The sequence below is a fragment of the Vicugna pacos genome, unplaced genomic scaffold (assembly GCF_048564905.1).
Source record: "Vicugna pacos unplaced genomic scaffold, VicPac4 scaffold_16, whole genome shotgun sequence".
Lineage (NCBI taxonomy): Eukaryota > Metazoa > Chordata > Mammalia > Artiodactyla > Camelidae > Vicugna > Vicugna pacos.
Window position 1 is genome coordinate 5,305,762 of NW_027328737.1, and position 15,991 is coordinate 5,321,752.

Here is a 15,991-nt window from a genome sequence, read left to right on the forward strand (position 1 = left end):
TGCAGAAAACATAATTTAGAATATAGAATACAGATTACTGAATATAGAATTTAGAATATACAATGAAGAACACCGAATTTAGAGTATAGAATACAGAATACTTAATATAGAATTTAGAATATACAATGTAGAACACTGAATATAGAATATAGAATACGGAATGCAGAATATAGAATACAGAAGATAGAATATAGAACACAGAATATAGAATATGGAAAACAGAATACAAAACCCAGAATTGAGAACATGGAATGAAGAACACAGAATTTAGAATATAGAAAACAGAATACTGAATATAGAATTTCAAATATAGAATGATGAACACAGAATTTAGAATATAGAATAAAGAATACTGAATATTGAATTAAGAATATAGAATGTAGAACAGTATATAGAATATAGATTAGAGAATATAGAACTCAGAATTTAGAACATGGAATACAGAACACAGAATTTAGAATATAGAATACAGAATACTGAATATAGAATTTAAAATATAGAATGTAGAAACAGAATATAGAATATAGACTACGGAATGCAGAATATAGGATATAGGATATAGAATTATAAACACAAATTATAGAATATAGAATAGAGAATATAGAACCCAGAATTAAGAACATGGAATGTAGAACACAGAATTTAGAATATAGAATACAAAATACTGAATTTCGAATTTAGAATATAGAATGTAGAACACAGAATATGGAATGTAGGATATGGAATGCAGAATATTGAATACAGAATATAGAATGTAGAACACAGTATATAGAATATAGATTAGAGAATATAGAACGCAGAATTTAGAACATGGAATGCAGAACACAGAATTTGGAATATAAAATACAGAATAGTGAATATAGAATTTAGAATATAGAATGTAGAACACAGAATAAAGATTATAGAGTAGAGAATATAGAACCCAGAATTTCGAACATGGAATTCCGAACACCGAATTTAGAATATAGAATACAGAATACTAAATATAGAATTTACAGCATAGAATGCGGAACACAGAATTTACAATATAGAATACAGAATACTTAATATAGAATTTAGAACATAGAATGCGGAACACAGATTATAGAATATAGACTACGGTATGCACAATATAGAATAAAGAATATAGAATGATGGACACAAATTATAGTATATAGAATAGAGAATATAGAACCCAGAATTAAGAACATGGAATGTTGAACACAGAATTTAGAATATAGAGTACAGAATACTGAATTTCGAATTTAGAATATAGAGTGTAGAACACAGAATAAAGAATATAGAATACAGAATATAGAACACAAAATTTAGAACATGGAATGCAGTACACAGAATTTGGAATATAGAATACAGAATACTGAATTTCGAATTTAGGATATAGAATGTAGAACACAGAATATGGAATGTAGAATATGGAATGCAGAATAATGAATACAGAATATACAATGTAGAACACAGAATTTAGAATATGGAAAACAGAATACAGAACCCAGAATTTAGAACATTTAATGCAGAAATAGGAATTTAGAATGTAGAATACAGAATACTGAATATAGAATTTAGAATATACAATGTAGGACACAGAATATAGAATATAGAATACGGAATGCAAAATAAAGTATACAGAAGATAGAATACAGAACACAGAATATAGAATATGGAAAACAGAATACAAAACCCAGAATTGAGAATATGGAATGAAGAACACAGAATTTAGAATATAGAAAACAGAATACTGAATATAGAATTTCAAATATAGAATGTTGAACACAGAATTTAGAATATAGGATAAAGAATACTGAATATTGAACTTAGAATATAGAATGTAGAACACAGTATATAGAATATAGATTAGAGAATATAGAACCCAGAATTTAGAACATGGAAGACAGAACACAAAATTTAGAATATTGAATACAGAATACTGAATATAGAATTTAGAATATAGAATGTAGAACACAGAATATAGGATATAGACTACGGATGCAGAATATAGAATATAGTGTATAGAAATATGAACACAAATTATAGAATATAGAATAGAGAATATAGAAACCAGAATAAAGAATATGGAATGTAGAACAAAGAATTTAGAATATAGAATACAGAATACTGAATTTCGAATTTAGGATATAGAATGTAGAACACAGAATATGGAATGTAGAATATGGAATGCAGAATAATGAATACAGAATATACAATGTAGAACACAGAATTTAGAATATGGAAAACAGAATACAGAACCCAGAATTGAGAATATGGAATGAAGAACACAGAATTTAGAATATAGAAAACAGAATACTGAATATAGAATTTCAAATATATAATGTTGAACACAGAATTTAGAATATAGGATAAAGAATACTGAATATTGAATTTAGAATATAGAATGTAGAACACAGAATATAGAATATAGACTACGGATGCAGAATATAGAATATAGTGTATAGAAATATGAACACAAATTATAGAATATAGAATAGAGAATATAGAAACCAGAATAAAGAATATGGAATGTAGAACAAAGAATTTAGAATATAGAATACAGAATACTGAATTTCGAATTTAGGATATAGAATGTAGAACACAGAATATGGAATTTAGAATATGGAATGCAGAATATTGAATACAGAATATAGAATGCAGAAAACAGAATTTAGAATATAGAATACAGATTACTGAATATAGAATTTAGAATATACAATGAAGAACACCGAATTTAGAATATAGAATACAGAATACTTAATATAGAATTTAGAATATACAATGTAGAACACTGAATATAGAATATAGAATACGGAATGCAGAATATAGAATACAGCAGATAGAATATAGAACACAGAATATAGAATATGGAAAACAGAATACAAAACCCAGAATTGAGAACATGGAATGAAGAACACAGAATTTAGAATATAGAATATAGAAAAGTGAATAAAGAATTTAGAATATAGACTGTAGAACACAGAATATACAATATATAATAAAGAATAAAGAACCCATAATTTAGAACATGGAATGCAGAACGCAGAAATTAGAATATAGAATACCGAATACTAAATATAGAATATGAATATACAATGTAGAACACAGAATTTAGAATATAGAATACAGAATACTGAATATAGAATTAGGAATATACAATGTAGAACACAGAATATAGAATATAGAACACCGAATGCAGAATACCGAATACAGAATACCGAATATAGAATGTAGAACACAGAATATAGAATATGGAAAACAGAATACAAAATCCAGAACTTAGAACACGGAAAGCAGACACAGAATTTAGAATATAGAATACAGAATACTTAATATAAAATTTACAGTATAGAATTTGAACACAGAGTATAGAATTTAGAATACGGAGTACTGAATATAGAATTTAGAAGATAGAATGTAGAACAAAGAAAATAGAACATAGAATAGAGTATATAGAACACAAAGTTTAGAACATGGAATGCAAAAAACAGAATTTATAAAATAGAATGCAGAATACTGAAAATAGAATTAAGAATATAGAATGTAGAACACAGAATATAGAATATAGAATACAGATTATAGAACACAAAACTTAGAACATGGAATGCAGTACACAGAATTTAAAATATAGAATAGCAATACTGAATATAGAATATGAATATACAAAGTAGAACACAGAATTTAGAATATACATACAGAATACTGAATACCGAATTTAGAATATTGAATGTAGAACACAGAATGTAGAATATATTATGCAGAATACTGAATATAGAATTTAGAACATTGAATGCAGAACACAGAATTTAGAATATAGAATGCAGAATACGGTATATAGAATTTAGAAAATAGAATGTCGAACACAGAATATGAAATGTAGAATACGGAATGCAGAATTTTGAATACAGAATATAGAATGTAGAACACACAATATAGAATATGGAAAACATAATATAAAACCCAGAATTTAGAATATGGAATGCAGAACACAGGATTTAGAATATAGAATACAGATTAGTGAATATAGAATTTAGAATATAGAATGTAGAACACAGAATTTAGAATATAGAATACAGATTATAGAACACAAAATTTAGAACTTGGAATGCAGTACACAGAAATTAAAATATAGAACCGCAATACTGAATATAGAATATTAATATACAAAGTAGAATATAGAATTTAGAATATAGATACAGAATACTGAATACCGAATTTAGAATATTGAATGTAGAACACAGAATGTAGAATATATTATGAAGAATACTGAATATAGAATTTAAAACATTGAATGCAGAACACAGAATTTAGAATATAGAATGCAGAATACGGTATATAGAATTTAGAAAATAGAATGTAGAACACAGAATATGGAATGTAGAATACGGAATGCAGAATTTTGAATACAGGATATAGAATGTAGAACACACAATATAGAATATGGAAAACAGAATAAAAAACCCAGAATTGAGAACATAAAATGAAGAACACAGAATTTAGAATATAGAATAAGGAATACTGAAATTCGAATTTAGAATATAGAATGTAGAACACAGTATATGGAATGTAGAATATGCAATGCAGAATATTGAATACAGAATAAAGAATGTAGAACACAGAATTTAGAATATGGAAAACATAATATAGAACGCAGTATTTAGAAAATGGAATGCAGAACACAGAATTTAGAATATAGAATACAGATTGCTGAATATAGAATTTAGAATATATAATGTAGTACATAGAATTTAGAATATATAATACAGAATACTGAATATAGAATTTAGAATATAGAATGTAGAACACAGAATATGGAATATAGACTACGGAATGCAGAATAAAGAATATACAATATAGAATAATGAGCACAAAATATATAATATAGAATATAGATAACAGAATTTAGAACATGGAATGCAGAAGACAGAATTTAGAATATAGAATTCCGAATACTAAATATAAAATAAGAATATACAATGTAAAACACACAATTTAGAATATAGAATACAGAACACTGAATATAGAATTAAGAATATACAATGTAGAACACAGAATATAGAATATAGAATACGGAATGCAGAATATACAATACAGAATATAGAATGTAGAACACGGAATATGGAATGTAGAATATGGAATGCAGAATATTGAATACAGAATATAGAATGTAGAACACAGAATTTAGAATATGAATAACAGAATATAGAACCCAGAATTGAGAACATGGAATGCAGAACACAGAATTTAGAATATAGAAAACAGAACACTGAATATAGAATTTCGAATATAGATTGTAGAACAGAATTTAGAATATGGAATAAAGAATACTGAATATAGAATTTAGAAGGGAGAATGTAGAACACAGAATATAGAATATAGAATAGAGAATATAGAACCCAGAACTTAGAACACGGAAAGAAGACACAGAATTTAGAATATAGAATACAGTATACTTAATATAAAATTTACAGTATACAATTTGAACACAGAGTATAGAATATAGAATACGGAGTACTGAATATAGAATTTAGAATATATAATGTAGAACACATAATAAAGTACATAGAATAGAGTATATGGAACACAAAATTTAGAACATGGAATGCAGAACACAGAATTTAGAATATAGAATGCAGAATACTGAATATAGAATTTAGAATATAGAATGTAGAAAACAGAATATAGAATATAGACTACGGAATGCAGAATATAGGATATAGGATATAGAATTATAAACACAAATTATAGAATATAGAATAGAGAATATAGAACCCAGAATTAAGAACATGGAATGTAGAACACAGAATTTAGAATATAGAATACAAAATACTGAATTTCGAATTTAGAATATAGAATGTAGAACACAGAATATGGAATGTAGGATATGGAATGCAGAATATTGAATACAGAATATAGAATGTAGAACACAGTATATAGAATATAGATTAGAGAATATAGAACGCAGAATTTAGAACATGGAATGCAGAACACAGAATTTGGAATATAAAATACAGAATAGTGAATATAGAATTTAGAATATAGAATGTAGAACACAGAATAAAGATTATAGAGTAGAGAATATAGAACCCAGAATTTTGAACATGGAATTCTGAACACCGAATTTAGAATATAGAATACAGAATACTAAATATAGAATTTAGAGCATAAAATGCGGAACACAGAATTTACAATATAGAATACAGAATACTTAATATAGAATTTAGAACATAGAATGCGGAACACAGATTATAGAATATAGACTACGGTATGCACAATATAGAATAAAGAATATAGAATGATGGACACAAATTATAGTATATAGAATAGAGAATATAGAACCCAGAATTAAGAACATGGAATGTTGAACACATAATTTAGAATATAGAGTACAGAATACTGAATTTCGAATTTAGAATATAGAATGTAGAACACAGAATAAAGAATATAGAATACAGAATATAGAACACAAAATTTAGAACATGGAATGCAGTACACAGAATTTGGAATATAGAATACAGAATACTGAATTTCGAATTTAGGATATAGAATGTAGAACACAGAATATGGAATGTAGAATATGGAATGCAGAATATTGAATACAGAATATAGAATGTAGAACACAGAATTTAGAATATGGAAAACATAATACAGAACCCAGAATTTGAACATTGAATGCAGAACTAGGAATTTAGAATATAGAATACAGATTACTGAATATAGAATTTAGAATATACAATGTAGAACACCGAATTTAGAATATAGAATACAGAATACTGAATATAGAATTTAGTATATACAATGTAGAACACTGAATATAGAATATAGATTAGAGAATATAGAACGCAGAAATTAGAACATGGAATTCAGAACACAGAATTTGGAATATAGAATACAGAATACTTTATATAGAATTTAGAATATAGAATGTAGAACACAGAATTTAGAATAGAGAATACAGAATACTGAATATAGAATTTAGAATATAGAATGTAGAACACAGAATTTAGAATATAGACTACGGAGTGCAGAATATAGAATATAGAATATAGAATAATGAGCACAAAATTTAGAATAGAGAATATAGAATCCAGAATATAGAACATGGAATGCAGAACACAGAATTTAGAGTATACAATACCGAATACTAAATATAGAATATGAATATACAATGTAGAACACAGAATTTAGAATATAGAATACAGAATACTGAATATAGAATTATGAATATACAATGTAGAACACAGAATATAGAATATAGAATACGGAATGCAGAATACAGAATTTAGAATATAGAAAACAGAATACTGAAAATAGAATTTCGAATATAGAATGTAGAACACAGAATTTAGAATATAGGATAAAGAATACTGAATATTGAATTTAGAATATAGAATGTAGAACACAGTATATAGAATATAGATTAGAGGATATAGAAACCACAATTTAGAACATGGAAGGCAGAACAGAGAATTTAGAATATAGAATACAGAATACTGAATATAGAATTTAGAATATAGAATGTAGAACACAGAATATAGAATAGAGACTACGGATGCAGAATAATAAATATAGAGTATAGAATGTAGAACACAAATATAGAAAATAGGATAGTGAATATAGAACCCAGAAATTAGAACACGGAATGCAGTTCACAGAATTTTGAATATAGAACACAGAATAATTTATATAAATTTAAATATAGAATGTAGAACACAGAGTATAGAATATAGAATACGGAATACTGAAAATAGAATTTAGAATATAGAATGTAGAACACAGAATATAGAATATAGAATAGAGAATATAGAACCCAGAATTTAGAACATGGAATGCATAACACAGAATTTAGAAAATAGAATACAGATTACTGAATATAGGATATAGAATTTTCAATGTAGAACACAGAATTTAGAATATAGAATACAGAATACTGAATACAGAATTTAGAATATACAATGTAGAACACAGAATAAAGAATATAGACTACGGATTGCAGAATATAGAATATAGAATGTAGAATAATGAGCACAAAATATAGATTAGAGAATATAGAACCCAGAATTTAGAACATGGAATGTAGAACACAGAATATAGAATATAGATTACAGAATACTTTATATCGAATTTAGAAAATAGAATGTAGAACACAGAATATGGAATGTAGAGTATAGAATACTGAATATAGAATTTAGAATCTACAATGTAGAACACAGAATATAGCATATAGAATAGAGAATATAAAACCCAGAATTTAGAACTTGCAATGCAGAACACAGAATTTAGATTATAGAATACAGAATACTGAATATAGAAATTAGAACATAGAATTTAGAACACAGAATATAGATTATAGACTACAGAATGCAGAATATACAACATAGTATATAGAATGATGAACACAAAATATAGAATAGAGAATAGAGAATATAGAACCCAGAATTAAGTACATGGAATGTAGAACACAGAATTTAGAATATAGAACACAGAATACTGAATATCGAATTTAGAATATAGAATGTAGAACACAGAATATGGAATGTAGAATACAGAATGCAAAATATTGAATACATAATATAGAATTTAGAACACAGAATTAAGAATATAGAATATAGAAAAGTGAATAAAGAATTTAGAATATAGACTGTAGAACACAGAATATACAATATATAATAAAGAATAAAGAACCCATAATTTAGAACATGGAATGCAGAACGCAGAATTTAGAATATAGAATACCGAATACTAAATATAGAATATGAATATACAATGTAGAACACAGAATTTAGAATATAGAATACAGAATACTGAATATAGAATTAGGAATATACAATGTAGAACACAGAATATAGAATATAGAACACCGAATGCAGAATACCGAATACAGAATACAGAATATAGAATGTAGAACACAGAATATAGAATATGGAAAACAGAATACAAAATCCAGAACTTAGAACACGGAAAGCAGACACAGAATTTAGAATATAGAATACAGAATACTTAATATAAAATTTACAGTATAGAATTTGAACACAGAGTATAGAATTTAGAATACGGAGTACTGAATATAGAATTTAGAAGATAGAATGTAGAACAAAGAAAATAGAACATAGAATAGAGTATATAGAACACAAAGTTTAGAACATGGAATGCAAAAAACAGAATTTATAAAATAGAATGCAGAATACTGAAAATAGAATTAAGAATATAGAATGTAGAACACAGAATATAGAATATAGAATACAGATTATAGAACACAAAACTTAGAACATGGAATGCAGTACACAGAATTTAAAATATAGAAAAGCAATACTGAATATAGAATATGAGTATACAAAGTAGAACACAGAATTTAGAATATACATACAGAATACTGAATACCGAATTTAGAATATTGAATGTAGAACACAGAATGCAGAATATATTATGCAGAATACTGAATATAGAATTTAGAACATTGAATGCAGAACACAGAATTTAGAATATAGAATGCAGAATACGGTATATAGAATTTAGAAAATAGAATGTCGAACACAGAATATGAAATGTAGAATACGGAATGCAGAATTTTGAATACAGAATATAGAATGTAGAACACACAATATAGAATATGGAAAACATAATATAAAACCCAGAATTTAGAACATGGAATGCAGAACACAGGATTTAGAATATAGAATACAGATTAGTGAATATAGAATTTAGAATATAGAATGTAGAACACAGAATTTAGAATATAGAATACAGATTATAGAACACAAAATTTAGAACTTGGAATGCAGTACACAGAAATTAAAATATAGAACCGCAATACTGAATACAGAATATGAATATACAAAGTAGAATATAGAATTTAGAATATAGATACAGAATACTGAATACCGAATTTAGAATATTGAATGTAGAACACACAATGTAGAATATATTATGAAGAATACTGAATATAGAATTTAGAACATTGAATGCAGAACACAGAATTTAGAATATAGAATGCAGAATACGGTATATAGAATTTAGAAAATAGAATGTAGAACACAGAATATGGAATGTAGAATACGGAATGCAGAATTTTGAATACAGGATATAGAATGTAGAACACACAATATAGAATATGGAAAACAGAATAAAAAACCCAGAATTGAGAACATAAAATGAAGAACACAGAATTTAGAATATAGAATAAGGAATACTGAAATTCGAATTTAGAATATAGAATGTAGAACACAGTATATGGAATGTAGAATATGCAATGCAGAATATTGAATACAGAATAAAGAATGTAGAACACAGAATTTAGAATATGGAAAACATAATATAGAACGCAGTATTTAGAAAATGGAATGCAGAACACAGAATTTAGAATATAGAATACAGATTGCTGAATATAGAATTTAGAATATATAATGTAGTACATAGAATTTAGAATATATAATACAGAATACTGAATATAGAATTTAGAATATAGAATGTAGAACACAGAATATGGAATATAGACTACGGAATGCAGAATAAAGAATATACAATATAGAATAATGAGCACAAAATATATAATATAGAATATAGATAACAGAATTTAGAACATGGAATGCAGAAGACAGAATTTAGAATATAGAATTCCGAATACTAAATATAAAATAAGAATATACAATGTAAAACACACAATTTAGAATATAGAATACAGAACACTGAATATAGAATTAAGAATATACAATGTAGAACACAGAATATAGAATATAGAATACGGAATGCAGAATATACAATACAGAATATAGAATGTAGAACACGGAATATGGAATGTAGAATATGGAATGCAGAATATTGAATACAGAATATAGAATGTAGAACACAGAATTTAGAATATGAATAACAGAATATAGAACCCAGAATTGAGAACATGGAATGCAGAACACAGAATTTAGAATATAGAAAACAGAACACTGAATATAGAATTTCGAATATAGATTGTAGAACAGAATTTAGAATATGGAATAAAGAATACTGAATATAGAATTTAGAAGGGAGAATGTAGAACACAGAATATAGAATATAGAATAGAGAATATAGAACCCAGAACTTAGAACACGGAAAGAAGACACAGAATTTAGAATATAGAATACAGTATACTTAATATAAAATTTACAGTATACAATTTGAACACAGAGTATAGAATATAGAATACGGAGTACTGAATATAGAATTTAGAATATAGAATGTAGAACACATAATAAAGAACATAGAATAGAGTATATGGAACACAAAATTTAGAACATGGAATGCAGAACACAGAATTTAGAATATAGAATGCAGAATACTGAATATAGAATTAAGAATATAGAATGTAGAACACAGAATATAGAATATAGAATACAGATTATAGAACACAAATTTAGAACATGGAATGCAGTACACAGAATTTAAAATATTGAAAAGCAATACTGAATATAGAATATGAATATACAATGTAGAACACAGAATTTAGAATATAGAATACAGAATACTGAATATCGAATTTAGAATATTGAATGTAGAACACAGAATATTGAATGTAATATACGGAATGCAGAATATTGAATACAGAATATAGAATGTTGAACACACAATTTAGAATATGGAAAACAGAATATAAAACCCAGAATTTAGAACATGGTATGCAGAACACAGAATTTAGAATATAGAATAAAGATTACTGAATATAGAATTTAGAATATAGAATGTAGAAGACAGAATTTAGAATATAGAATACAGAATACTGAATATAGAATTTAGAATATAGAATGTAGAACACAGAATATAGACTATACAATACGGAATGCAGAATATAGAATATAGAATATAGAATAATGAGCACAAAATATAGAATAGATAATATAGAACCCAGAGTTTAGAACATGGAATGCAGAACAAAGATTTAAAATATAGAATACAAAATACTGTGTATAGTATATGAATATACAATGTAGAACACAGAGTTTAGAATATAGAATACAGAATATTGAATATAAAATTTAGAATCTACAATGTAGAACACAGAATAAAGCATATAGAATAGAGAATATAGAACCCAGAATTTAGAACTTGGAATGCAGAACACAGAATTTAGATTATAGAATACAGATTACTGAATATAGAAATTAGAATATAGAATGTAGAACACAGAATATACAGTATAGACTACAGAATGCAGAATATAGAACATAGTATATAGAATGATAAACACAAAATATAGAATATAGAATAGAGAATATAGAACACAGAATTAAGTACATGGAATGTAGAACACAGAATTTAGAATATAGAACACAATACTGAATATCGAATTTAGAATATAGAATGTAGAACATAGAATATGGAATGTAGAATACAGAATGCAAAATATTGAATACATAATATAGAATGTAGAACACAGAATTAAGAATATAGAATATAGAATATTGAATAAAGAATTTAGAATATAGACTGTAGAACACAGAATATACAATATAGAATAAAGAATAAAGAACCCAAAATTTAGAACATGGAATACAGAACACAGAATTTAGAATATAGAATACCGAATACTAAATATAGAATATGAATATACAATGTAGAACACAGAATTTAGAATATATAATAAAGAATACTGAATATAGAATTTAGAAGATATAATGTAGAACACAGAATATAGAATATAGAATAGAGAATATAGAACCCAGAACTTAGAACACGGAAAGCAGAACACAGAATTTAGAATATAGAATACAGAATACTTTATATAGAATTTAGAATATAGAATGTAGAACACAGAATATAGAATATAGACTAGGGAATGCAGAATATAGTATATGGGGTATAGAATTATGAACACAAATTATAGAATATAGAATAGAGAATATAGAACACAGAATTAAGAACATGGAATTTAGAACACAGGATTTTGTCTATAGAATACAAAATACTGAATTACGAATTTAGAATATAGAATGTAGAACACAGAATATGGATGTAGAATATGGAATGCAGAATATTGAATACAGAATATAGAATGTAGAACACAGTATATAGAATTTACATTAGAGAATATAGAACCCAGTATTTAAAAGATGGAATGCAGAACACAGTATTTAGAATATAGAATATAGAATACTGAATATAGAATTAGGAATATACAATGTAGAACGCAGAATATAGAATATAGAATACGGAATGCAGAATACAGAATACAGAATATAGAATGTAGAACACAGAATATAGAATATGGAAAACAGGATACAAAACCCAGAATTGAGAACATGGAATGCAGAACACAGAATTTAGAATATAGAAAACAGAATACTGAATATAGAATTTCGAATATAGAATGTAGAACACAGAATTTAGAATATAGAATAAAGAATACTGAATATAGAATTTAGAAGATAGAATGTTGAACACAGAATATAGAATATAGAATAGAGAATATAGAACCCAGAACTTAGAACACGGAAAGCAGACACAGAATTTAGAATATAGAATGTAGAATACTGAATATACAATTAAGAATATAGAATTTACAACACAGAATATAGAATATAGAACACAGAATTTAGAACACAAAATTTAGAACATGGAATGCAGTACACAGAATTTAAAATATAGAACAGCAATACTGAATATAGAATATGAATATACAATGTACAACACAGAATTTAGAATATAGAATACAGAATACTGAATATCGAATTTAGAATATTGAATGCAGAACACAGAATGTAGAATATATTATGCAAAATACTGAATATAGAATTTAGAACATTGAATGCAGAACACAGAATTTAGAAACTACAATGCAGAATACTGTATATAGAATTTAGAATATAGAATGTAGAGCACAGAATATAGAATATAGGATACAGAATATAGAAACCAATATTTAGAACATGGAATGCAGAGCACAGAATTTAGAATATATAATACAGAATACTGAATATAGAATTTAGTATATAGAATGCAGAACACAGAATTTAGAACATAGTATGCAGAATAGTGAGTGTAGAATATAGAACATTGAATGCAGAACACAGAATTTAGAATATAGTATGCAGAATACTGTATATAGAATTAAGAATATAGAATGCATAACACAGTATATAGAATATAGAAAAAGGAATGGGGAATATTGAATATAGAATATAGAATGAAGAACACAAAATATAGAATATAGAATAGAGAATATAGAACCCTGAATTGAGAATTTCCATGCAGAACAGACAATTTAGAATATAGAATACAGAATACTGAAAAAAGATTAAAATTTATAGACTGTAGAACAAAGAATATAGAATATAGAATAGGGAATCCAGAATATAGATTGTAGAATATAGAATGAAGAACACAAATATAGAATATAGAATAGAGAATATAGAACCCAGAGATTAGAAAACGGAATGCAGAACACAGAATTTAGAATATAGAAGACAGAATACTTAATATAAAATTTTGAATATAGATTGCAGAATACGGTATATAGAATTTAGAATATAGAATGTAGAACACAGAATATGGAATGTAGAATACGGAATGCAGAATATTGAATACAGAATATAGAATGTAGAACACACAATATAGAAAATGGAAAACAGAATATATAACCCAGAATTTAGAACATGGAATGCAGAACACAGGATTTAGAATATAGAATACAGAATAGTGAATATAGAATTTAGAATATAGAATGTAGAACACAGAATTTAGAATATAGAACACGGAATACTGAATATAGAATTTAGAATATAGAATGTAGAACACAAAATATGGAATTTAGAATATGGAATGCAGAATATTGAATACAGAATATAGAATGAAGAACACAGAATTTAGAATATGGAAAACAAAATATAGAATCCAGAATTGAAAACATTGAAGGAAGAATACAGAATTTAGAATATAGAAAACAGAACACTGAATATAGAATTTCGAATATAGAATGTAGAACAGAATTTAGAATATAGAAAAAGAATACTGAATATAGAATTTAGAAAATAGAATGTAGAACACAGATTATAGAATATAGAATAGAGAATATAGAACCCAGAACTTAGAACACGGAAAGCAGAACACAGAATTTAGAATATAGAATACAGAATACTTTATATAGAATTTAGAATATAGAATGTAGAATACAGAATATAGAATATAGACTACGGAATGCAGAATATAGTATATGGTGTATAGAATTATGAACACAAAATATAGAATATAGAATATAGAATATAGAACCCAGAATTAAGAACATGGAATTTAGAACACAGGATTTAGACTATAGAATACAAAATACTGAATTACGAATTTAGAATATAGAATGTAGAACACAGAATATGGATGTAGAATATGGAATGCAGAATATTGAATACAGAATATAGAATGTAGAACACAGAATTTAGAATATGGAAAACAGAATATAGAACCCAGAATTGAGAACATTGAAGGCAGAATACAGAATTTAGAATATAGAGAACAGAACACTGAATATAGAATTTCGAACATAGAATGTAGAACAGAATTTAGAATATAGAAAAAGAATACTGAATATAGAAATTAGAATATAGAATATAGAACACAGATTATAGAATATTGAATAGAGAATATAGAACCCAGAACTTATAACACGGAAAGCAGAACACAGAATTTAGAATATAGAATACAGAATGCTTTATATAGAATTTAGAATATAGAATGTAGAACACAGAATATAGAATATAGACTACGGAATGCAGAATATAGTATATGGAGTATAGAATTATGAACACAAATTATAGAATATAGAATAGAGAATATAGAACCCAGAATTAAGAACATGGAATTTAGAACACAGGATTTAGACTATAGAATACAAAATACTGAATTACGAATTTAGAATATAGAATGTAGAACACAGAATATGGATGTAGAATATGGAATGCAGAATATTGAATACAGAATATAGAATGTAGAACAAAGTATATAGAATTTACATTAGAGATTATAGAACCCAGTATTTAGAACATGGAAT